Source organism: Triturus cristatus, chromosome 3_2 (assembly GCF_964204655.1).
Source record: "Triturus cristatus chromosome 3_2, aTriCri1.1, whole genome shotgun sequence".
Taxonomy (NCBI): domain Eukaryota; kingdom Metazoa; phylum Chordata; class Amphibia; order Caudata; family Salamandridae; genus Triturus; species Triturus cristatus.
In genome coordinates this window covers 601,933,921-601,959,829 of record NC_140584.1, presented here as the reverse complement: position 1 = coordinate 601,959,829, position 25,909 = coordinate 601,933,921, and positions in this window count along the sequence as shown.

Below are 25,909 nucleotides of genomic sequence, written 5' to 3'. Positions count from 1 at the left end.
ACTTAGCATTTAAAAAAACCTACAAATTCACTGAAAAAACCATAGGTTTCACACACGTTATAGTTACGAATTAGCATTTAAAAAACCTTGCAAATTCACTTAAAAAACCATAGGTTTCACACATGTTATAGTTAGCTGGACATTTCACTCGTAAAAACCAATGAAATTCACCTTTATAGTTGGTGCAGGCAACTATAACTCACGCGACCGCAGTCCTCTGCTGATGACGTCAGATATTACATCACTGATGACATATGTGTCTTTATGAAAAATAAATATTTGTAATATATGTATAGCTAAAGATTAATGGAAGAAGACATGGGTAAATAAGTGTCTAAATACAGTGATGTAATATCTGACGTCATCAGCAGAGGATTGCGGTCGCGTGAGTTATAGTTGCCTGCACTAACTATAACGGGGGAATTTCATTGGTTGTTTACGAGTGAAATGTCCAGCTAACTATAACATGTGTGAAACCTATGGTTTTTTAAGTGAATATATATATATATATATATATATATATATGAAACTGCAGATGTACTGCTCTAAAGTCCAGCTCTTTTAATTTATCATCAAGGAGATGAGGATTTAAGAATAATAATAAGTTAACAATATCACCTGTTCACTTACCTATGCATACTTACCCTAAAGTATAATGACAGAGGGTATCCTCCAGCTGATATTCTTACAGATCAATATTAACAAGTCAATATTGTAGTGGTACACAGGTACAGAGCATAACTGCCAACAATTGTCAAAATCCAGTCCACTCTCTCCACACTTTTAACTATCAGAGAATGTTTGTAGTGATCATGCATAAATATATACGAATACCTGCAAATGGGCACACGTCTTCCAAAGTTGACATTCTCAAGTTTAGCTTAAGACCGTAGGTGCATTTCCAGGATGCAACAACCTACATTTTTACCCTAATGTGAGCAAAGAAAAGACTGTGAAATGTAAAGCCTCCGTGAATCGTTCCAGCTGCTACCGTGCAGTAACTGGAGTGACTAGGATCCAGGTTTTGGGTCTGTCATAGGCAGCAGCTCGTGTATACTCACTGTGGGAAGTCTTCGCGCTCCAGTGGTGTTTGGCAGAGGGCCTGCTTTGGCCACAGGAGAAGATCTATAATCCTGGCCCATGCTGAGCTTCTGGAAATCTTATCCATAAACAGAAGGAGAGGCGTACTCTAATGAGATTACACTCACCCACAGGGAATTATGGAACGAGGTGAAGCCAAGTGCATTCACAAAACCCTTTTTGTCCTTCGTCTCCCAGATGTGTGCAATCCGATTATCAATGTGACGCTCCCATTCGGAGATTTTCAACATAACGATACAATTCGGATTTAATTTGGGTCTGTCATTCATTTTGTGTTTGTGTACCTTCTTACAAAAAACCTTATTTGAACTGCTTGCCTTGTGATAGCCCACTTAACTGACAGGGAATCCAAAGCAGTGATTCTGGGAGCTCTCAGATCAAGCGATGTGTGCTTCACCAAGTGGTAGGAAAGTGCTTTAGACATAAAACACAAAACAATACATTGGATCAGTGACTTGAAGACACTCACTTGTCCTTTTAGAGGCTGATTAACAACACTTTATTTATAGAATGGAAAATAGACAAATCTGAAAAAAGTCATGTTATGCATGTGTAAAATTCATAGTGTCTCTACACATTGAGATGTGTGAAGCATGCATAAGCCGCATGTGCATAATATGCACAGACGTAGGAAGTTTGTGTAATTCTTTAAGAACATTCTGCCAATAATATGACACCATAATACTTTCTTTGATCTGGGCTCTGTTTATGTATGGATCTGGGATTCCCTTTATCAATTGTGTATAGTTGTTTGGTTGATGCAGTTTTGGGTAATGTAAATGTTAAAGGAGTGCCAGCTTAAGGGCAACACAAGTTCACACCTAATGATTACTTTGGGGACATTTACAACCTCCTAGGTATGCACTTTGTAGGAAATTGGGATACTAGTTGTGAAGGATGGGAGCCCTTCACAAATAATAAGTTTGCAACTTTTTCTTTACTGGGAAACACATACCTTAGTGTAGCACCTGACGTTCCCAGAGTAGAGCTGTCCAAAGTGTACTCAGGAGAGATGTTCTGGTCTAGTACCCCCATCTTGCTGATACACAACACAAACACTCTATAAATCAATGTCTAGTCAATGCCTTCTCTTAAAAAAGGACAAATACTTTACTACACACACACACTAATAAATACTACATATTAATTACAAATATATACACTCAGGTAGCTGGAGATACCTTTGGCGACCTCCTCCGGAGCAGTTCACACTCCCTGCAAGCGCTGATACCACAATCAAAACCCCCACCTATATTAGACACAATATCACAAAATAAAGAGGCATCATTATCGATAAGACTGGGCTACTGGCTTTGTTAGGGTATCACCTCATTAGTAAAAGCAGAAAAGAGTTATAATCCAACATCGCAACACCATTGAAATCAATGGGGTAGGGGCAACATTCAATACTATTTATTGTAACGTAAAGCCTTGCATTGTCAATAATGATTAATGTCAATAAAGCATTATACTGAATAAAATGTATTTCAGAGTCTTATTTCTGTCTTTACACTGTTGCCATTGCAGCTTAAGGACCAATAAACAGAGATCCCTGCAATCCAGAGCCCATATGTTAATTCACAGGCTACAGCAATGCTTAACAACATGAAAGGCTTTTCTATGGGGCAGGGATGTAATGCTCTGGGAGACTTAGGGTAATTTTTAAGGGGGCTCAGATGTGGGCCACTGTGATTCTGGCAGCCCGTAAGAAGATTGCCTTACTCCTTGGTGATGCCCTTACCCTTCCTTGCAAAAGACACACAAACGATGGGCGGAATGCAGAACAAATAAAAACATTCACCCCCAGTCAACAGATCTGGGTTAAACCCATCATTCTTTTGGTCACCATGCCACCCCAGTTTAGACCCAGCCATATGCAAATCAGTCTTGACCCTGTGCCTCATGGGAACTGCCAAGCCAGGTCCTCCCTGGACCAGAAACAAGCATCCTAGGACCGGTTTTAGTGTTTCACTCCTCATCCACCAGCTAGCTTGAATCCAGTGGCACAGTGAGACCGGGACCCATGCCAGGGCATACTGGCACACTTAGGGTGTGAAAGCAAAAGACACACAAAGGATGGACAGAATGCAGAACAAATCAAAACATTCACCTCCAGTCAACAGATCTGGGTTGAATCCATCGTTCTTTTGCTCACCCTCCCACCCTTCCTTGGGCATCACAAAGCAAATTATACAAAGTTTTTAACACATGTGGGGGCGAATGAGTAATGCCCTGCCCCGCAGTGTGCGTTTTAAGTAGTAGTTTTGCTGTTCTGTCCAAGGCTTGTTTTAAGTCCTTTTACCCCTTGGGTGCTCATGACGGAATGGTTCCGTCATGAGCACCATTGCTCCTGTGCTCATGACGGAACCATTCTGTCATGAGGACAGGGGCAAAAAATCCCTCTGCTACAAACAGCCGAGGGATTTCCATTTTTTATTTTGGGCCTCGGGAGTTGGGGAAGAGCTTCCCAAAACTCCTGAGGCCCTTCACATGTTTTCAGTCTAATGACGATCGCACGCATGGCGCGCTGTCATTAGACTGAAAACGAAACTGAAACTTAGTTTCAGTTTGAATGTTTCAGTGCTCGTGGGGCTATCTCAGTCCCCTGAGCACCAAATCACTTGGGAGAGGTATCGCTGGAAAGGGGAGGATCTCCCCTTTCCAATTTTGCCCTTACCTAGTGGGTCACTGTTTGGGGATTGCCCCAGGAGGGATCTACCCACTTGCCACCAGGGAAGGGGGAGCAGCCCCTTGGGCAAGGGCCTTTGCTCCCCCCATTTAATTTCCCCAGACAGCCTTTCTGCCCCCCCTGTGGAGCGGATGGGGGCAGTAGCCCCCAATCTGCCCCCCGGGGGGGCCGAAAGCACCCTAGACGCCAGGGATTTTTTTCTTTTATGCACCAAGGGACACCCGCACAAGTGAGGTATCATTTCACTCGGTAGACTGAGGAGAGCGCTGTGGGGTAGGACATTTGTTCCGGTACAGTGATTCCACCCAAAAATATGTGGAAAATTTGTTTTTTTTTCCAGCTAAATTTGAGGTTTGCAGGCCAGTCTGGGTAGGGAAACTTTGAGGGATCCATGCAAGCCATACCTCGCTGGATTTCCCCAGGTGTCTAGTTTTCAAAAATGTGTGGGTTTGGTAGTTTTCCAAGATGGCCGCAGAGCCTGGGGCCAAAAACCCAGGTGACACCCCCTTGCAAAACCAGGTTGTTTTGTGAAAGGTAATTTTGATGTCTCCTCAATATGTTTTGGGCCCTTGCCTGCCACGGGTACTTGACCCATCCACGCGAGTGAGGTATAATTTTTATCAGGAGATCCAGGGGAACGCTGGGCGGTAGGAAATTTGTGGATCCACGTGGATTTCAGAACTTTCCCACACAGAAATGTGAGAAAAAAGTGATTTGTTCAGCTAAATTTGAGGTTTGCAGGGGTTCTGGGTAGGAAAACGTTGAAGGACCCATGCAAGCCATACCTCGCTGGACTCCCCTGGGTCTCTGTTTTTCAAGCATGTGTGGGTTTGGTAGGTTTCCCAAGATGGCCGCCGAGCCCGGGGACAAAAACCCAGGCCCTTGCCTGTCGTGGGTACTTGACCCACCCACACAAGAGAGGTACCATTTTTCTCGGAAGACTTTTGGGAATGCGGGGTGGGTGGAATTTTGTGGATCCACATAGATTCCAGAGCTTCCCACCACAGAAATATGAGGAAAATGTGGTTTTTTGCAAATTTTGAGGTTTGCATGGGATTCTGGGTAACAGAACCTGTTGAGAGCCAGAGAAGTCACCCCATCCTGGATTTTCCTGGGTGTCTGGTTTTCAAAAATGTATAGGTTTGCTAGGTTTACCTAGGTGCCTACAGAGCTAGGGTTCAAAAACGACAGCTAGGCACTTTGCAAAAAAAGGGTCAGTTTTCGCTGTGAAAATGTGGTGTGTCCACGTTGCGTTTTGGGCCTTTTCCTGTTGCGGGCACTAGGCCCAACCACACAAGAGAGGTACAATTTTTCTCAGAAGACTTTGGGGAAAAAGGGGTGGGTGATATTTTGTGGATCCACACAGATTCCAGAACTTTTCACCACAGAAATGTGTTTTTTTTTTACAAATGTTTAGGTTTGCAAGGGAATCTGGGTAGCAGCACCTGGTGAGAGCCAGTCACGTCACCCCATCTTGGATTCCCCTGGGTGTCTAGTTTTCACAAATGTATAGGTTTGCTAGGTTTCCCTAGGTGCTGGCAGAGCTAGGGTTCAAAATCTACAGCTAGGCACGTTTGCAAAAAAAGGGTTTGTTTTCACTGTGAAAATGTGGTGTGTCCACATTGCATTTTGGGTCGTTCCCTGTCGCGGGCACTAGGCTTAACCACACAAGTGAGGTACCGTTTTTCTCAAAAGACTTTGGGGGACGCTGGGTGGGTGGAATTTCGTGGATCCACACAGATTCCAGAACTTTCCACCACAAAATGTGATGAAAATGTGTTTTTTTTTACAAATGTTTAGGTTTGCAAGGGATTCTGGTTAACAGAACCTGGTGAGTGACAGTCACGTCACCCCATCCTGGATTCCCCTGGGTGTCTGGTTTTCAAAAATGTATGGGTTTGCTAGGTTTCCCTAGGTGCTGGCAGAGTTAGGGTTCAAAATCTACAGCTAGGCACTTTGCAAAAAAATGGGTCTGTTTTTACTGTGAAAATGTGGTTTGTCCACGTTGCGTTTTGGGCCGTTTCCTGTCGCGGGCACTAGGCCTATCCACACAAGTGAGGTACCATTTTTCTCGTAAGACTTTGGAGAACGCGGGGTTGGTGGAATTGTGTGGATCCACACAGATTCCAGAACTTCCCACCACGGAAATGTGAGGAAAATGTGTTTTCTTTTACAAATTTGTAGGTGTGCAAGGGATTCTGGGTAACAGAACCTGGTGAGAGCCAGTCAAGTCACCCCATCCTGAATTCCCCTGGGTGTCTGGTTTTCAAAAATGTATAGGTTTGCTAGGTTTCCTGAGGTATAGATGCCGAACTGAAGAAGCAGGAAGCAGTAGTTTGATTAAGGGCTCTTTAATGTAGAGAGTAATCTTGAGACCTCATCCTCCAGCCAAGCCAGTGCAACTGACAATAGCTTCAACGCATAACATTCTCTTCATTACACATTCTTTAAAAGAACACAACAGCGGCTGACATCATCATGTTAACATGGAGGCACAGAATCATTAAGTAAGAACACTACATTACCTTCCCCTTTTCATCCATCAAACTAGGAAAATAAAAAAAAATAAACATCAAGTAATAGAAAATAGAGACGAACTGGTCAGCATCATGACATTAATCTTGTAGTCGAAGAGGAACCTTCTTTAATCTGATTGGTCTCATACTTTCAGAATTTGAGAGGTTATTTTGGTTTCCAGGAATAGCATTCTGGCCACACATAGAGGGACACTTCACAATTCTATTGAGGTTCCAGACCCTATGATCCTGCGTTCTCACTGCGTTGCCCAGAAGCTTATCAACTCTGATAGGTTGGCTAAACTTGGATTCACCAAACCTTCTTTCAGGGAGTTTTATCCTGACCATGTCACCTACTTGAATGACAGTTCTTTTGACAGATTTTCTCGTATCAAAAATCTCTTTTCTCTTCAACATTTTATTTAACTCCTGGTTCTTCCAATCAATATCTTTACCAGTTACACCACCCACTTCTAACCTCTTAGAGGACACCCAAAGAGGATTTACTTGAGTGCCTGCAACCCTTCCTTTAAACAAAGTGAAAGGAGTAACACCCGTAGAGGAATGTGGGGTAAACCTATACTCAAACACCTTCTTCTTGATAGCTTCTTCCCAGTTATAATTAGAAGTCAAGGCTAATTGCATGGCCTCTTTCAACACCCTCACAAATCTCTCAACCACCCCATTGCATTCAGGATGATAAAGGGACGCCCGCTTATGGGTGATACCTCTCTCACTCAGAAACTCTTCAACCACTCTGGAGACAAATTGTACCCCATTATCAGTCAGCACTGAATTTGGCAACCCTTCCTTTGCAAACAATTCATCCAAAAAATTGATGACCGATAAGGAGTCAACACAATTCACGATCTTGATAGATGGCCACCTGGAAAACATGTCCAAACAAACTAGGACATACCGATCTTGTGACTTTACCTTAACAGGGCCTAAAATGTCGACAGCAATATCAATCCAAGGACCAGTGGCCTGCTTCCTTACCAGCATCGGTTGAGTCCTACATTTTAAAACTTTATCACTACTGGCACACTGCGGACAGTCACGCACCAATCTTTCTACAAAAGTATCCATCGCGGGCCACCAATAGTTTTCTCTAAGTCCCTCTTTGGTTTTTGCAATACCCATGTGACTTGCATGTGCATTATCCACAAGTTTTTTACGCAAGGCCAAAGGGACAATCAATCTGCTTCCTCTAAAAAGAAGATCACTGGAAATCGATAATTCTTCCTTGATAGACCAAAACCCTTTAACCTCCTCATCACACAACCGTTTCTCACACCATCCATCACGAATATAGGAAACCACCTGTTGTAAAACAGAATCATCAGATAAGGCCACACACCATTCCTCTTCAGTGACCACACCTTGAGTGACCAAGCACACTTGTATGTCTTCTCCAAAGTCCTCCCCAAGAAAATAATTATCCTCTTCACCCTCGGAGCCAGATAAACCACGAGTCTCGACAAGCAGTCTGCTAGAATGTTACTAGTGCCCGGCAAATAAGAGACAGAAAACTCGAAATCTTGCAAAGCAACCACCCATCTCCTTATCCTATGTGATACCCGATCAATCCCTTTATTCCCAAATACTTCCTTCAAGGGTTTGTGATCAGAAATCACTGAGAAAGCTTTACCCCACAAAAATTTCTTGAGCTTGCGAATGGCCCAATATACAGCCAAAGCTTCCTTTTCCACGACTGAGTAGTTGCATTCAGCCCCCCTAAGAGGTCTTGAGATAAACAAAATAGTATTGTCTGCACTATCCCCTGGTTGCAATAATACGGCCTCTAAACCTTTCCCACTAGCATCTGTCATGACAAAGGACTTCTTCTTGGGATCAAAACTAGAGAGATTGGGTGCTTTGTTCAAACAGTCCTTGATTAAATCAAATTCATCACTGCACGATTTATCCCAAACAAACTCGCTCCCCTTTTTTAACAAAGATCTTAAGTTTTCAGTTTTTTTAGCGAAACCAGGAACAAATTTATTGTAGAATTCTGCCATACCCAAAAATTTTGTAAGTTCATCTTTGCTCACCGGATAATTGAGGTTGGAGATGGTTTCAACTAAAGAAGGCTTGGGTTTGATCCCAGAGCCAGAGATTGAATGACCCAGATATTCAATCTCTTTTACATCAAATTTACATTTGTCCAATCTAAGAGTAAGGCCATGATCTTGGAATCTGGAAAGTATAAGACCCATTCTCTCATCATGCTCACGCAAGCTACAACCATACACAAGAACATCATCTTGGTAGACTTTGACTCCACCAATCCCGTTTAGTATATTCTCCATGACTCTTTGGAATACCGATGCAGCTGATATAAGACCAAACGGCATCCTTAGAAATTTATAGGTTCCAAAAGGTGTTATGAAGGTAGTCAATTCTTGGCAGGAAGGGTGTAGTCTGACCTGGTGGTAGGCAGAAGACAAGTCTAATGTTGAAAAATGCGTGGCACTACCTAATGAGGATAACATTTCTGTTATGTTCGGGAGAGGATAGTGATCCACCACCACAGCCTTGTTCAGTTCCCTCAAGTCAATACACAGCCTGGCCTCACCGTTGGATTTTCGAGCCATCACAACCGGAGAAACCCACTCCGTGGCTTCTACTTCTTTGATGACACCATTAACTAGTAGCTTGTTTAATTCATCTTTCATTTTGTCTCTGACCAACAGGGGAACATTCCTGACTTTGGCTACTACTGGGACCGAACTATCTTTTAACTTAATAAGATGTTGGTACTTTTTTAAACATCCAAGCTTTTTATCAAAAACCTTTGGAAACTTGTTGATCCAATTGTTGCGGTCAGAGATGGAGGCTATAGTCGGAAGATCCCTCAGACACACTGAAGGTGTTTCGTTAGGATCTAAATAAACACCAAGATCCCTTTGATGAGACCAACTTATCAAAGAGTCTCCCTTCATGGAAACGTAAATCTTGCCTGCAGTGACCCTACCTTTATAATCAATCATTCCTTCAAAGTATCCTAAAAGATTTATTATTTGTCCACCGTAACCCCTTGGGATAATGTCTGGTTTAAATAACTTCGCTTTTGTGAGTAGATATTTCTCATAAAAATCTTTGGGAATTAAAGTGATCTTGGCCCCAGAGTCGAACAACATCTTAACACACTTATCATTAACCATGACCTCTTCCATAGGACCATCCTTCACTTGGCAGCAAATCTGAGAAACAATCACCTCTTCCCCATCTTGTTCATAGAGGTCTACCTCTCTCACACTTTTTTGATTCCTATTGGATCTACAACATTTTGAAAAATGACCTTTCCTTTTACAAACAGAGCAAATTGTTTTCCACTCAGGACAGTCTTTGAAATTAGCCAAATGTCCTATGTTCCCACAACGAAAACATTTTACCGAGGAATATTTTGCGTTTGAGTTCGGGCGCACACTTTTTGAAGATGCAGACGTACCTTGTGTGGACCCCTTGGAGGCTTTGTCAGACCCTGTGGATACCTCTGTTTTTATTTCCTTAACCTCTGCATCAGTACCTTTCTTGTTGTCTGCTACCTTGCGTATAGCTTCAGAACAAGCTTTTGAATGTTCATGCAACTTTAAGGTGGTGATGACATCCTCAAGAGAAGGATTGTCTTTTTGCCAGAGCGCGTCTTTCGCTTTATCAATAGATGACCCAAGCATGAGTTGATCTCTGAGTCTTTCTTCCAAACTTCCCCCAAAAGAACAAGTGGAAGCCAACTTACGCAAAGAGGTGACATATTGTTCTACAGATTCTTCTGGTTTCTGAAGTCTCTTTCCAAAGTGATACCTTTCTAATATCATACTCATTTTGGGTAAGTAATGTAAATCCATTTTCCTAATGCAGATTTCATATTCATTTAGAGAGCTGCCCTCACTGTCCGGTAAGTCAGGGAGGTGTTCAAATACTTCTTGCCCCTCTGAGCCCAGACAGTGTAAGAATAGAGCAGACTTCCTTTCTGCACTCAAAGACGTACCGCAGACCCTGGCATAATTAGAGAAAACTTTTTTCCATTTCAACCAAGGTATGGGAGGGTCTTCTGGGACAGAAAGAAAGAACGGGGGCGCGGTGACATTTTGCATAATGAGAATATAGAATGTCACAGCACAGAATAGAAATTAGCTGGAAGTGATTACAAACCCAAATTGCACGTGTCCCAAAATGCACCACTAGACTGTGCAAGACATCTATAACACCCTGATGCAAAAGTAGCTCCCCCCACCTCTCAGTAAAGGAAAAATAGGTACTCTAAGCAGCGAGTATGTTGAGCATTAATTTGAGATCTGCAAAACAAGTATGACAAAGAAAACAAAACAAAAATAACAGCTGCGCAGATCAGCGTTGCCACCGTGATAAAAACACAAGTCAGTGCGGCGAGAAACCAAGATCAACCGACTTGAATACAAACGCCAGTTTTCATAAGGCCAGGGACGTGGAATAAAGTTTTACCTAGAGCGGTATGTTCGTCGATTGTTGCAGCGTTGCTGCGGAAACCAAAGCAAGCAGTTCTGTCTCCCTTAGTTGCAATCAGGAAACCGAAGCAAGCAGTTTCATCTCCCCTCATATGACGTGTTGCGTAGAGGTTGTCAGGGAAACGTTGGGCGGAACGGGTTGCTACGCAACAGCACCCGATGCACAGCGAGGCCCAAACGATCAGGCGTCCCAAACAGTCCTATGAGGAGACACCTCACAGGGAAAGGGACGAGCCCCAAAACAACCAATGAGAGGAAGCCTCCCTGCACAGCAACGTCGAAGAGGAGGAGAGACAGTAGACAGAAAGCAAAACTTGCGTTTCTACAAGTCGCAACAAATATCGGAGGTGCTCCGGTCTCACCGCTTGTCCACGTAACGTCGAAGTCCCACCGCTTGTTCACCCACGACACCGCAGACGACAGCGCCGACGACAGCTGCCACGAAGATCCCAGGGAACAGAGAGAGCCGTCTCGAGTAATCTTCAAACTGTAAGTAGAAGAAAAGCGGTGTGCCGGAATGCTTGAGTTCGAAGTGATTAGAGTTGAGGTCTCTTCAGGAGTTTCCACTCGTCGCCAAAATGAGGTATAGATGCCGAACTGAAGAAGCAGGAAGCAGTAGTTTGATTAAGGGCTCTTTAATGTAGAGAGTAATCTTGAGACCTCATCCTCCAGCCAAGCCAGTGCAACTGACAATAGCTTCAACGCATAACATTCTCTTCATTACACATTCTTTAAAAGAACACAACAGCGGCTGACATCATCATGTTAACATGGAGGCACAGGATCATTAAGTAAGAACACTACTTGTCTGGTTTTCAAAAATGTATAGGTTTGCTAGGTTTCCCTAGGTGCCGACTGAGCTAGGGTTAAAAATCTACAGTTAGACACTTTGCAAAAAAAGGGTCAGTTTTCACTGTGAAAATGTGGTGTGTCCCTGTTGCGTTTTGGGCCGTTTCCTTTCGCGGGCACTAGGTCTACCCACACAAATGAAGTACCATTTTTCTCGGAAGACTTTGGGGCATGCGGGGTGGGTGGAATTTTTTGGATCCACACAGATTCCAGAACATTCCACCACAGAAATGTGAGGAAAATGTTTTTTTTTTAAACACATTTGTAGGTTTGCAAGGGAGTCTGGATAATAGAACCTGGTTCACGCCATTCAAGTCACTCCATCCTGGATTCCCCTGGGTGTTTAGTTTTCAAAAATGTAAAGGTTTGCTAGGTTTCCCTAGGTGCCGACAGAGCTAGTGTTCAATATCTACAGCTAGGCACTTTGCAAAAAAAGGGTCAGTTTTCACTGTAAAAATAATGTGTGTCCACGTTGCGTTTTGAGCCGCTGCCTGTCGCAGGCATTAGACCTACCCACACAAGTGAGGTACCATTTTTATCAGGAGACTTAGGGTAACACAGAATTGTAGAGCATCTGTTATTACCCATTGACTTTCGATGCATTTCTGCCTTCCAAATGAAAGACAATGTGTAAAAAATAAGTCATTTTCAAAAATGATCTATAATTCTCATGCTAGTATGGGTACTCACAATTTAAGAAATATGTAAATATCTACTGTTTCTAAACTCCATAGGGCCCCGAAGCACCTGCTGGCTCCTCACACCAGTGCATAGTTTCTTAGAACATTGCGAAGGAGCTGGCTTTGTCCTTCTGACTCGCCCACATGGGACACAGTTATGGGGCAGCTGAAACTGTGCCTGTCTCCCTCCAAATACAGAAGCAGGGGAGCAGGGGAGGCACTTGTCACGCTCCTCGGCCTCCTGTATGCCCTAGGAGCCTCCTAGCTTTGTTCTTAACGCCCTGGGAAAATGGGGTTCCCTGGGGATTTTCCTTGAGGAGAGTGCAATGGTGCTCATTGCTTTGGCCCTCTGTCTTTGGTCTCGGGTAAATGGTGTCCCCCAGGCCCTAGGAGAGAAGATTCCCGGGCAAGAGAAGCTTGGGGAGGTTGCATCGACCCTAGGACTTGGCTACCCCAGGCTCATCTTTTGTGTTCCAGAGTCATCCTTAGGAATTCCGGTGGAGCGATATTTCCCACCTTGTCTAGCCAGGGGACTGAGCTACAGAGGTGGTTTTCTCCTAGTCTCCGAAGGTTATTTTTTGTTCCCATGGCTTTAGACATCTGGCAGGGCACCAGTGTGTAAGCAATGGAGTCAGTGGCCAGTCCACAGAATTTCCAGGGTTACCCTGGAGCTTGTCCGTTCCCTCCTACTGTGGGCATAAATCGACCATTGCCACTGGCCTTGTAGAAACAATCACAGTCCCTGGGTACAAAATCCTTTAGTTCATCCTTGCACTGGCATCAGGTAGCTTCCCTTTCCAGCTGGGTATTCTTTTGCTGTCGTGCTCCCCAGTCCAATGTCTTCTTTATCGTCTCTCTCATGTGCACGGGTTTTTAAGTGTGTGTGGAATGTTCTGGAAGGTAGTCATCTCTGCCCAATCCTAGGGTGCCAGATCATCACTCGACATCTGCCTGAATCCTCCTGCACAGCATTGGCAAATTCAAGTGGCTTAAGAAAAGACCTTTCATGGGAGCCACAACCCCATCCCCGATTGATAGGGCAGCCAGACCCCTTCCCACCCATACTTCACAGGAGAGCCCTCCTGTGTTTGCCTTCAGAGGCCTGGTCTTCCTCCTTTGTTTCCGTGGGCTTGGGCTTGCCAGGCAAGGTGCAGTGTAAAGGGTTAATTAGCACAGGCAGATTTCTGATCCAGCCCTTCCTTTACAAGAACTGGATGAAGCACCATTAATTGCTCTATCGGTTGGTGAGGCTTTTGATCCTGCTGCTAAGTCCAGTAGGGGGAGAGAGGCCTGGAATCTGATTATGGCTGTGTAAGGTAAATATGCCAATGCTTAAAGTGCCATAAGGAGTACAGTTACCAGAGTGAATCTGCAGTCAGTGTACAGGTTTACCCTAAAATTGATACCTGATATTGTAAGCACACAGCGTTTCAGTAAGAACTGCATACCTACACTATGATTGTTCGCTCACATTATAAGGCCTATAATAGCTTAGCGCCAATTCCTGGAGGGCTGTTCTGTAACACGCGAACTATGCACAGATACTATCCTGAGCTAAATGGTAGTCTCACATGTACAGCCTGCACACATGTGCCCATAAATGTGCTCTCATATTGGCATTCAACCAGCTCAGAACCTCTTACCATGGCTTCACAGTGGCCGCCTTATCTTAAAAGGCAGGTTGGTGATTTTCACTTTCAATCCATTAACACAGAATTTTACCATAAATGAGACTTACCCACATTAAAAGCCCAATACCAGGAAGTCAAAAAAGCAAAACCCGGAAGATTAAAAGGCCAGAACCAATTTCCAACACACTTGCTACACTCAATAAAGTACCTCAAGCACACCTAGATGAACCTGATCGTGCAGAAGGGGTGAATTTCTCCAATCCATTCGGCAGCAAAATGTGTGTGGTATAGGAGTGACATGAAATGTATGAAAAAAAGTAATATGTTGTAAAGAAAAACATTAACTTTGCTGGATTTCCCTATGCAACTGTAATGTGACTGATAACCTATATTAAAAACGGTTTGAATACATTTTTTAACTTGAATACCGTATAGAAAATGTGTGCATTATGCATAAGTTGTATGTAAATTGTGTGAATTTTTAAAATGCTGAAGTTATGAAGGTTCATCGTGACAAATTTGTTTTTTGTGTCATTCCTAAATTGTTCACTAAATCTTTGTGAAATATCTGTTTAGATTCTCCTGGGGTAAGTTACTTAATAGCACTCAGAGAACGAAGGATATTGCTGTATTCTTGTCATGTAAATGCATCCATTCTCCTGCTTGCCCTACATCTCCATGCACATTCTGTCCTTGGCCTTGCTGCTGTCAGTAGAACTACTGCCAATTATAAACAACGTGGACATCTGTTTTGAAAATGTTCCCATTCTGTTTAAAGCTGGACTGAGGCATGCAACTCATTTCCAAATGCAGAGCTTCTAACACTTACCAGATGGCACACAATGTGGTCTCTTCTGTCCAACGTTGGATTTGAAAGGGTAATCGGGAGTGACTGCATTCCTACCTATATGCTATATAACCGAGCCCCTCAAGACCTTGTTTGTTACGTGAGTATGTGGCCGCAAGTGGGGTTCATTTACTAGCCCGAAAGAGATTTGATTTGGCTACACCACCGTGAACTTTGCAAATGATCTAACTTTCTCCTAGGAGTCCTTCCACTTGCGGTACTGTCACTTGATGAGTCTTATCAGGGGCATTATAATTTATCACGCCCCCCTCCCCCCCACCCCTTCTGCACGCCTTGGTTGAGTTGCAAAAAGCAGTGGGAATTAGAGCCACCCCTCTATTGGTTTAACCATGCTTGTCCATCACATTCTTCTTTCGGTCACCCAGATTGTCCAATTTCGACTTCCAAGCCTAGGCAGTGGTTACCAAGGACAACTTAGCAAAGCAAGTTCTATTTTTGCCTTGAATGGCCTGAAAGAGCTGTGGATGCAAACTCCTGCTCTCCACTACCCAGGAAAGCATGGCGGCCTGTACCTGCAGAAAGAATGAGAGTGCATAGATGGGGCCTGTGGGCCACACGTGGAAGTTAGATTTTTTTTGGGGTGGGGAGCATTGAAGAAGAAGCAGGACACCCACATAGCACTGTTTGGGGCATATTCTCAAGGAGCTATCGCAGAGTTAACGGCACTTTATCGCAGCCAAAGTTGCGATAAATGTATCACCCCATTCACAAGCTGGTGCGAACAGCCCATAGCACCAGTTTACCTGCGATATCCGCTGCAAAAAACATCACCACAGATGACCCCCACAACTATTGCTAATGAGATGCAAAGTAGGCGTTCCTGTGCAAAAAGCAGCGGCAACACCACTCTGCAACATTCTCAACGACCAGCCAGATAGGCGATATGAACTGAAAACAGGCGATAAGGCGCGTTAGCTGCAGGAAATAAACACCTGCTCTGACCTGGTGCAAAGTTGGACCACAGCCTGCACCACAAAATGAAGCCCAGCCCAGAGCCACACCTGAAGGGCAACAGATGCCATGGAGCCACTGATCATGCAGCTCAGAGCCCCAACAGGGCCACAACACCCACCGCCACCACCCCCAGGACCCCCCCCTCTGCGTGCACCCCCCCGGCCAAAAACATGCCATATCAATTACAAGGAATCATGTACCAAATAATCCGCCTGATGTCACACAATCACATTTGGTGACATGCATGTGTCTTCACAAAAATTACATATTTACCTTCGCTGTAACAAATGAAAATGTATTCAACGAAACACAGAACAGAAATGAAGACACATGGCGGCTCCCCTCAGGACAATCCGTAGGTCACAGCCTGCAAGACAAAAATCATGATGAGAAGGTGTGTCTTGCGCACATCAAACGACAGAGAGAGAGTGAAGGAGAGAGAGAGAGAAAGAGAAGGAGAGAGAGAAAGACAGAGAAGGAGGGGGAGCGAGAGAAAGACGGACAGAGAGGGGGAGCGAGAGAAAGATGGACAGAGAGGGGGAGTGTGTCTCCAACCACATGCCGGTATGTAGTGCAGTTCACCAGGTCACACATCTGAAACAGATCCGTCATCTGAAATAGAGCCCAGATACATGAATGGCAAAGTACATACAATTGCACAAGACATCATCGCCTGTCCACCCCTGTGCACCCAGGCAGATGCACTCCAGCCCCTCCTGCCGCCCAGTGGTGCATGCCCGCCCCTGCGCACCCAGGCCTCACTGCTCATCTTCCACCCTTGGCGTGTAGTAATGAGGGTCCACCAAGTGCTGCTGCAAGCCACATGCCAGGGACCCGCGGACATGGCACCCTCCACATCATGCAGCCCCGCTCCGCAGGCCACCAGGTCTCACATTTGATTCTGGGTCTGGATTTCGCCATGGCAGAGGACATACCCGGAATCATCGCAGTCCGCACACCCGCTCGGCCTCATAGGTGCCACTAACTCTGTGATCCAGGAGGCGACGCCACGTGGTGGTAGGACCTTGTTGTCCGCTGGCTCAGGCCTACACTGCGGTCCAGCATGGCACACAAAACCTGAGCAGTCCGGACTGCCGGGACGGGGCATCATCGCAGGCTGCACACCCGCTCAGCACTTCAGGTGCCCCTACTTCAGTGTACCGAAAGTCACCGTCCCGTGGCAGTGTGCCTGTGCCGGCCGCAGTATATCCGGTGCCACCATGTCTGTGCCCCACAAGTCATGGACCCTCTATGATTGGGTATCGTGGTGCTGACACCATCATGTCATTCCCGGGCCGGCGGAATGTGATGTTGCAGGCCCCTGGGCCCTCATGCCTACATGTACCCCACACGGATACACCCAGAGTGAGGCTGGAAATGGCATCGAGCACGTGTGCCCCGGCCTTTTTATTGGCAGGGTCACACGTCCTGTAACGCGTGTGCTGGATGGGTGTGGTGTGGGTGTCTACCAGCCGTGAGGGAGTGGCTGTGGTATGCTCACAACTAGACCTGTGATCAGCAGATTATTACAGGGCAGACCTGGGACTTGTAGTGTTGCCGTTCCCCCCGTATGTCCCCGTTGTTGTGTCGGCGCCACCCAGACAACATTCGGCAATGTGTCACCCTGTGACCCAAGTCCAACGACATGAGCCACATGGATGTCAGAGGAATTCACTGACCCTACATTCATCCATACTCCCACACTTGAAAGACCATAGACACAACACATCTGTGTGATTATGAATGTTTAATGCACATTCAGTGGAGTGTTGCATCTGGAGCAGTACAGGGCCGTGCAAACCCCACATGACGATGTTGGCCCGTGGAAGGCCAGCCAGAGTCCTTCAGGGAATGACAAGTCCAAAGGAGGAGCAAGTGTTCAGTCCGCAGTCTTATTGCTGTGTCATTGGCGATCAAACAGTACATGGCAGTCCTTGTCGAGGTTCAAGGTGAGTGTTGCAGAGGGTTACGGGGGACAGTGGAATGTGATGATGCAGAGGGCAGAACCAAGCAGAAACAGGACCTATGGCGGAGAAGAATGCTACTGCGTCCTTCTTACCATGAAGCCAGATTCATCCGCATCTTTGTCCTCTGCTGTTTCATGTGCCTCACGTGTGGGTGGTGGTTGCCTTTCTCCAATACTGTGTGTCAGTGACACCTCAGGGGCCGGAGGTGGAATGTCTGCCACAGTGTGTGGCACTGACACTTCAGGGGCGGAGATGTCGATGTAGTGGTAGCAGCAGCATGCATCAGCGCCAGGCCTTGTGGCAACAATGCCATGAGGATGGTCTTGAGGTCATTGAGGAACCCAGCTACCACTCACTGGTGTGCAGCTGTGGCAGCCGCACTTTCAGCATTTGCCTGCTCCACGCTCTCCATTCACCTCCGCATTTTTCCCAACTCCCATGTGACATCGCTAGAGCCACTATGACTGGACAGTTGTTCTATTATCTGAGTCAGGGCTCCAGCGATGTCAGCCATGGTTCATTGGAGAGCATGGAGCGGAGTGTGGGAGTCCGTCAGGGACCATGAGTGGTCCCTGATGGGACTTAGACGCCCACGTATGACATCTAGTTTGTCTGCCATGCGGTCGAAGCCTACCCGCACCTGTTCAGCCAGCTGCTCCTGGCACCCCAACACTTGGTGTTGGAAGGCCATGTGTTCTTCGTGGGGGCCCTGGAAGGCAGCCGTGGTGGTGGGTGCTGCCTGCTGTGTGGTCTGTACAGGGGGTTGGGTTTCCTCGTAGCAGCTGGGCTGCCCAGCTCCTGGAAGTGGGCTGCAGAGGCTATCCACGAACAGTTGAAGGGTGTCGGAGTCGAAGCTGTGGTGGTCCTCTTCGTCATCAGAGAAGAAAGGTTTGGGCTGCTCTGCTGGAGGTGTTGTTTCTCCCTCTGCAATGTGAAGGGGAGATGCAGTTTAACAATGTGTTCACATGTATGGTGTCGCATTGTACATGTTTACATACAGACTGCATGACTGTGTACATCGTGGCTGTTTGGGAGGAGCTGCCTATTTGATGTGGGACAGTGGACATTTTGACAACCGACGTGTGTGTGTTTGTACTTGTACGTTATCAACTCACATTTCCCTGCAATGCCAATTGCAATTGGCCATTGTCTACACCCAGTCGGCACCAGTTGTGTCCTGTGTTCTGTTGTGGACGTGTTGCGGTTTGTGCCACATCGTTGTCAATGTTGATGTGCTCTGCATGTTCTGTGTGTTTGCTGCATTTTGGGAGAGTCGCCTCTGCAGCTCTGATTTTGCTGCCCCTTATCCCTTTCATGCGGTGTGCTTTTGACTTCTGTGCTTATACAGTGCTGAGATGTTGCATACTTGGGTACATTGGTCTCTTGGTGGGAGTTAGGGGCTGGGGCATGGTTTGTGCGCAGATGTGCTCAGCTCAATTGTGCATGTGTGCCATTGTGCCTATCTGCCCCTGTCCCTTCCAGTCCCTGGTTGTTACGCACCCTGTTTCTGTTGTGTCTGATCCTGTTGAGCAGTGTCCGGGCCCCCAACTCCTGCCACCGTCTCCCCACTGATGACTGTGGACACCATTTCCTCCATCTCGTCCAGCTCCTCCTGTGGCGTGGGACTCCCACCTCCAGTCTGCATTGCTGCCATCCGGTTGTTGGCGAGTTTCAGCTTGGTTTTGCGCTTGAAATCATTCCAGCACCTCTTGACCTCCTCCATTGTCCTCTTCAGCACTCTGACTGCATTCACCTTGTCAACGATGGACTGCCATAGTCCACTTTTGGTTGCCAATGACACAGTGGAGGTGACGAACAGTTGTTGATGGTGTTCTACCACCTCCGTTATCAGGATCCTGTTTTACTGCAAACTTAACAGCTTCTTACTACTCTTCTTCTCCTTGGCCTTCCCTGACCCCGAGGTCCCAGGTAGGGCCTCCGGGGGGCTTGTGGGGTTCTGATTCTCCTCCGTACTTGCTCCAGCGACATCCATTGTGCTTCGCTGTTGTATGGCATTTGTTTGTCTGTTTTTTTGTCTGCTTTTATGGTGATTTTCCTGCCTGATGCTTGGGAATTGCAGGCCTGTCGCTGGTTTTCGCTGATTTTTGTATCACGATTGGCCTCATCGCAGCTAGTCTGGCATTCGTGTTTCGCATTTATGCGGCATGGCGTTGATTTAAATGCAGCCATTTAACGTGCTATTTGGTGACTATTGCATGGTACCGCTGTGTTGTGAATACTTAGTTAACATGGCGTAATTTTACAGCGATAGACTGCGAGTTGCGTTAAGTTACTTTTGTGATGGTTATCACACGTTCTTGAGAATATGCCCCTTATTGTTTTGGCGAGAACCTGTCAGAAAGAGCAAGCTGCCTCAGGGCAGTACACCCTTTTGTGTCCACAGGCTATTTTGCCTTTCATTTTTTGAAGTCCTGTAGGAGGTACCCATTAGCCGGTACAGCTCTTTCTAAAATATTCTTTACTTAGCAGGAGTGGCGGAAGACTTCCACTGCTTCTTGGGACTTTGAGTTCCTTCTCTGCGGTCTATTTACTGTTTCCACTGAATTTATCGTCTGCTATCATGGTCCATTAAGGGAGTGAGTGAGTGGAATCAGCACTGCAGGTGAGACATTTTAAAATGATTTAAACATTTCTAAATGTTTAACTCAAATTATCTCTCAGACCGTTACCTCCTATTAACATTCCCAGCAGGAGACAATATAATGTGTCTTTCTTGGCACTCGATGCTGAAGAAATGTTTTCAAATCATTTTTTAAGCGTAATACTGTCTCATGAATGAGAGTAAGTATTTTTTTATTTGCCTCCTTGACTCTAAAACCAGGTCTTGGTACAAACAAATCATCTCCAAGTCTCTCTCGCATGGCAATCTCATGAACCCCGCAACACCTAAGACGTTTGAACTCCTTACATTATTTTTCGCTCTCTCAGCATCACACATAGCCTCCTTCTATCTGAGTTACAAGCCACCCAGATTAAACATGAAGTTCACAAATATATATGAAATCAAATAAAGCTTTATTTCGATTGCGATATTACAATCATAAAAGCACAGTTAAAATACAAAGATAATACATGAATTTTCATAAAAAATTTAAGTACAAAATACATTAAGAACTTTTTCTCAGCTTGATGTATAATTCATATATATATATATTTTCTTAGATTTACAATAGAAGATATAAAATCATAAGAATAAAAAAGAACGAACATCTAAAAAGAGCCACCTCCCAGGTCCTGAATTACTGTACTCTTTCTCTGATAGAGGACTTTTTTTTAAAAACATAGATACCCTCCAAGCTCCATGTTTGTTTTCTAAGAGCTTGATTAAAGCCGGGCAACATTGTCTCAGCCCCCAATTTTTTAAAATAGGAACTATCCAAATCTTTCTTGTCTCCAAGTAAAATTAAGTGAAGTGTGGATTGGGTTGACTACTTATCACATGGGCATAGTTGCAGCTCACTTGCCCAGTCATTCATATTAGGAAAATGATACAAGTCTGTGGATGATCCCCAATCTGAATCGTATTAATAAAAACCTATCAAAACTACCAGGTACAAATATTAGATATGGCTGCAAGCTAAAAGTGGTAAGAACCATCTGGTGTTGCCGGACGCTAGGCTTGATTATTTCCCCAGATAGTCTCAAGCTATCCAGGTGAAGAAGAGCATCTTTTCTTAGACTTTTCATAGAAATCAAAGTAATCGTACTTGGGTTGGTAAAATATTCCAGGTGGCCTAAATCTTTGGTAAATTCTTGAACAAACTTGACCCATGGGATTTTTTGCGCACAATCCAGCCTCAGACTCTCCTGTAATAATTCCCTATTTAATTGAGTCTCGTCCCCCGACCAAATCCTGTGCCAAAGGAGAATTGGCTCTACTTTTATGAGGTCTGATATATATGAAAGGCCCAACTCAGCGTGGCAAACATAGGTGGAGGTACTAGATGATGCCGACAAAATATATTTAAAACAAGTATTCTCCACCAGTTGAATCAAGTGTGTGTCAACAAAACCCCAAATCCCAGCTCCATAGGTAACAGATGGGATACATTTCGCTTTGTATATTTTCAGAAGTTCCATCAGTGGTTTCCTTCACAGTTTTTTAGCAAAGCTGGCAAGAGCAGACGTTGTTCTAATTAGTGCCAACTTTTTTACTACTACTGTTTGAGCCCAGGTGTCATTGTGGCTGAACAAGATACCTAAATATGAGAAGCTGTTAGTCGGTGCTATTGGGTGTCCCTCAACGTATATGTCCCTACATCTTTGATTCCCCCGGCCACATCTCATTATGAAGGACTTTGAAATGTTAATTCTAACGTCTAAGTCCTTCATGAAGTTAGAAAAGTTGTTTAAGGTCTTTTGAAGGCCGATCTGGGTGCGAGACATTATCACGGTGTCGTCCGCGTATAAAAGAGCCGGTATTGGGCGATTACCTATTTGAGGGAAATCTTGGATGTCCTTGAGGAGTGCCTGCCCTAACCCATTAATATAAAGATTAAAAAGGAAGGGGGTTAGAACACAACCTTGCCTAACCCCCCTCCTGATAGGAAAAGAAGCATTGCGCTCACCGCCCAGACCACAGCGCACACGTGACTTTGCTCCGTTGTATAGACGTTTGATAAACTGGATAATATTTATATCAACCCCCATTGATTCTAAAATCTCACAAAGTTTTGCATGCCTCACGCAATCGATACTTCCCTATAAAAATATTTAGATTTAGGCTCTGCTCAACAGTCCCTAATCCTTCACGGAATCCATATTGAACATCGAATAAAATATGATTATCCTCTGCCCATAGCTGTGGGCGTTCCAAAATAATTCAGCACGCAACTTTGGCCATCGAGTCCAATAAGGAAATAGGCCTGTAACAGGTGGGATCTTGGCGGTCCCCCTTCTTAAATATGGGAATGATAGTGGGTTCCACCCAAGTTGGTGGAAAGACAGCCTGACAGCTCACGTTAATTATTTGGGTTATCATGGGCGCCAATAGAGTAAAATTGGACTTATATAGGTGCACAGGAATCCCATCGGGTCCCGAGGCTTTTCCACCTGCACTTAAAGAAAGTGCCCTATTTACTCCATTGATGTTGACATGTAAATTTAGCTGATGATTAGTGATTTGAGGGGTTTTACTTTCACTGCCATTGGACATACATTGCCCATTGTATATCCTGGAGAAGTGTTCAATCCACTGGCCTTCTGTAATGGCTACTTTGATAGTTGGACCCTCGTCCGAGGACAAAAAGGATTTTTTAACCGCTTTCCAAAAAGCTACACTATCTTTCGTTTGAGAGGCGGTGATAAGCAGCTCCCACACTTCTTTTCTTAAAGCATTCTTTCTTTCAGTCAGAGCCAATTTATAGTTCTTTCTAGCCTGCCTGATGTTAGTGATGCTCCTAGGAGTGTTATGCAACTCGTACTTCAGGGTGGAGTATGCTCAAGAGCAATTTGAATCAAACCACCTCTGGGGAACAGACTTTTTCCCACCTTGTTTAAACAATGCATCACGAACCGCACCTGCTATATCTTGAAATGAGGATAGAACACTTTCAGGGGATGACAATTCGTTCAGGCAAGTGTCAAAGGCCAATCTACACCTGGTAATTAGTTGTTTATTTACTACGTCGGGATCCATCATATTCCAACAAAGAGTGTATCCATTAATTTGATCAAGTTTTAGGTTGACTAAAGCCTCGTCTACTGCCTGTTCTTCCCTTCCCTGTCTTTTGGCAGGGAGTAATACCGATATGCATAGTGGAAAATGATCACTCAATGAATTAGTGTCAACTGAAAAAGTGAGCAATCTTGATGCATGTAGATTTGATAAAAATATGTAGTCTATTGTGGAACAAAGGCCCCTGCCATTAAAGGTCTGCGGCATAGAAATAGGTCTAGTGCATAGTTCATTAGCAAAGACTAGATTTAATTTAAACACAAGTTTGTTCAAAAGTTCTCCTGTGTTTGAGTGGCAAAAATGAGTATTGCTTGTGACATCTTCCACGTCAAAGCCACATGTCTTGTCCTCCTCATGAGGGCACAGGGCACAATTAAAATCCCACACGTAATAAGCATTTTATCAGTACCACTTCCTTTGCTTGAAGTTCCTAATTCATTTCACAATGATTTAAGCACGTTAGAGACACTATCAAGTGGGATATTATTATAAAAATTAACCAGTATGCTGCAGATAGAGGATGTTGAATACAATACTATTAGTTGATATAAGGGGACTCAAGGTAAGACTCAATTTTAACAAAGTTTAACTTGTTGGAAAGGTATATGCAGAGCCCACCTTTGGCTCTACCATGTGAACCCACTATGGCATGAGAGTTAAAAGTTCTGAAACCTTTTATTTGCATTGAGTTTTTCAGCCACGTTTCCTGGAGACAAATAATTTCATGTCTTATTATATAATCAGACCATTGGGGATTACCAATCTTGGAACGTAACCTGATATGTTCCAGGATACAAGGCTACACCCAATACTCACATTAGTAGGGATGGAGCTAGTTACCACCAGATCACAAGAATTATAATGCTCATGGCATACATATTGCTGTACTATGGACGGTGATGGATGGTTGTAATGGCAGGATCAGAGCCCTTGTGGCAGAACCAAAAATCTGGGCCTCTTCCCCAGGAATCAGAGGAGTTAGGGAGTCTAAGGAAGTGATCTGATCTTGGGGTAAACATCCTTTGTCCTGTACTTCCTCCACTAAACATGTCATGGGGTGCTTGTATTTTTCCTGCTCTAATAGCATTTGGGGTCCACATACATACCTTAACGCCCTATTTCACAGATGCCCTATTTGCCTGTCTGTGGGTCTTGTGGAGTTTCTCCCATGGGGCAGTCAGTCAATATCTTCCATTGAATTAAAAATGTCAAAATGATTACCAGTTAGGACTGCATATCTTGACTGATTGCCATGAGGGAGCAGCTTCTGCCATATGCACATGGAAGATAATAGAACCCCAAGGGTAGTATGGCTATCTCATCTGATCTGACAGGCCCTCCACCCGCCCTATCTAATATTAGCTGTACCAGGTCCGGAGACCTAAACGATAACACAACACAATCCCCTGTAAATTGTTTTGTGGATTGACCTACCCAGCCTACTCTACGCGCCATCTTAAATTCCGAGTATAAGAAGTTGGTATTAATCCTAGTCCTTGTGCTGAGGAAACGGAGGTATTTATTCCTCAGAGAAGACCAGTGTTCATTATAGCTAGGTGACGCAGTGGGGATATTTGCCAACACCACAGTATACGGTGTTACTTCTGGAGGAAGATGTAGATTTGTAACTAGCTTCTGGGAGACCATATGCACAGAAGAAGATCTCCTAGTGAGGTTTAAAGGCTGGCCTCCCACAAGTTGAATATGGTTTTCACTGCCTAATGTATCCCTAGTTCACCCCTAGGTGGATACAGCATGTCTCTGTCTAGCTCCAACTACGGCCGAACCTGGCTCTACACTTCCTTTCTCCGCAATTCTCAATCCTGGTGTTGGTACTGGTGCTGAAAGATTGGATCTGGGGTTGGGGCCAAGATGAGAATTAGACTGACCCTTGACCCTTCCATGACTCCCTGGTTGATTACTTGTTGGTGCATCTTCACTCCTCCTCCCAGAGTTATCCAGTCCTGTTTGGGGTGGTGCCAGTATATTGTTTTTGAGACTAACTAGCCTGGCTTCAATTTGAGCGAGTTTTTTCACTACGGGATCGAGTAAAGCAGAGAACAATAATTCTAATCTACATAAGAAGTCCTCATTCGTCCGGATATGTGATGATTCCACCGCGGTCCCCTCTTTCAAAACCAATGTATTTCCTTGAGTCTGCTCACTATTAGGTAGACAGACTTTGCGACCTGTATGTTTTGGTATGAACTGGATTTGTTTGTGACTGCCCTGCCCCTTCCTTTTCTTGAGTGGCGGTGCATGGGTATGGCCATACGCTGTCTTAGCCTTCCGACCCCTAGTTGAGGCAGGTGACCTACGCGGTATCTCACTGAGCTCCGGTACCATCAGAACTACTAGCCCTGGACCCGGTGTACCCAGTCAATTTGAGGGAGAGGGATTTTCCTCACCGTTGGACGGATGCAAGGTGACAGGGATGGCATTTCGTGTAAGAGAGCATTGTGGTTC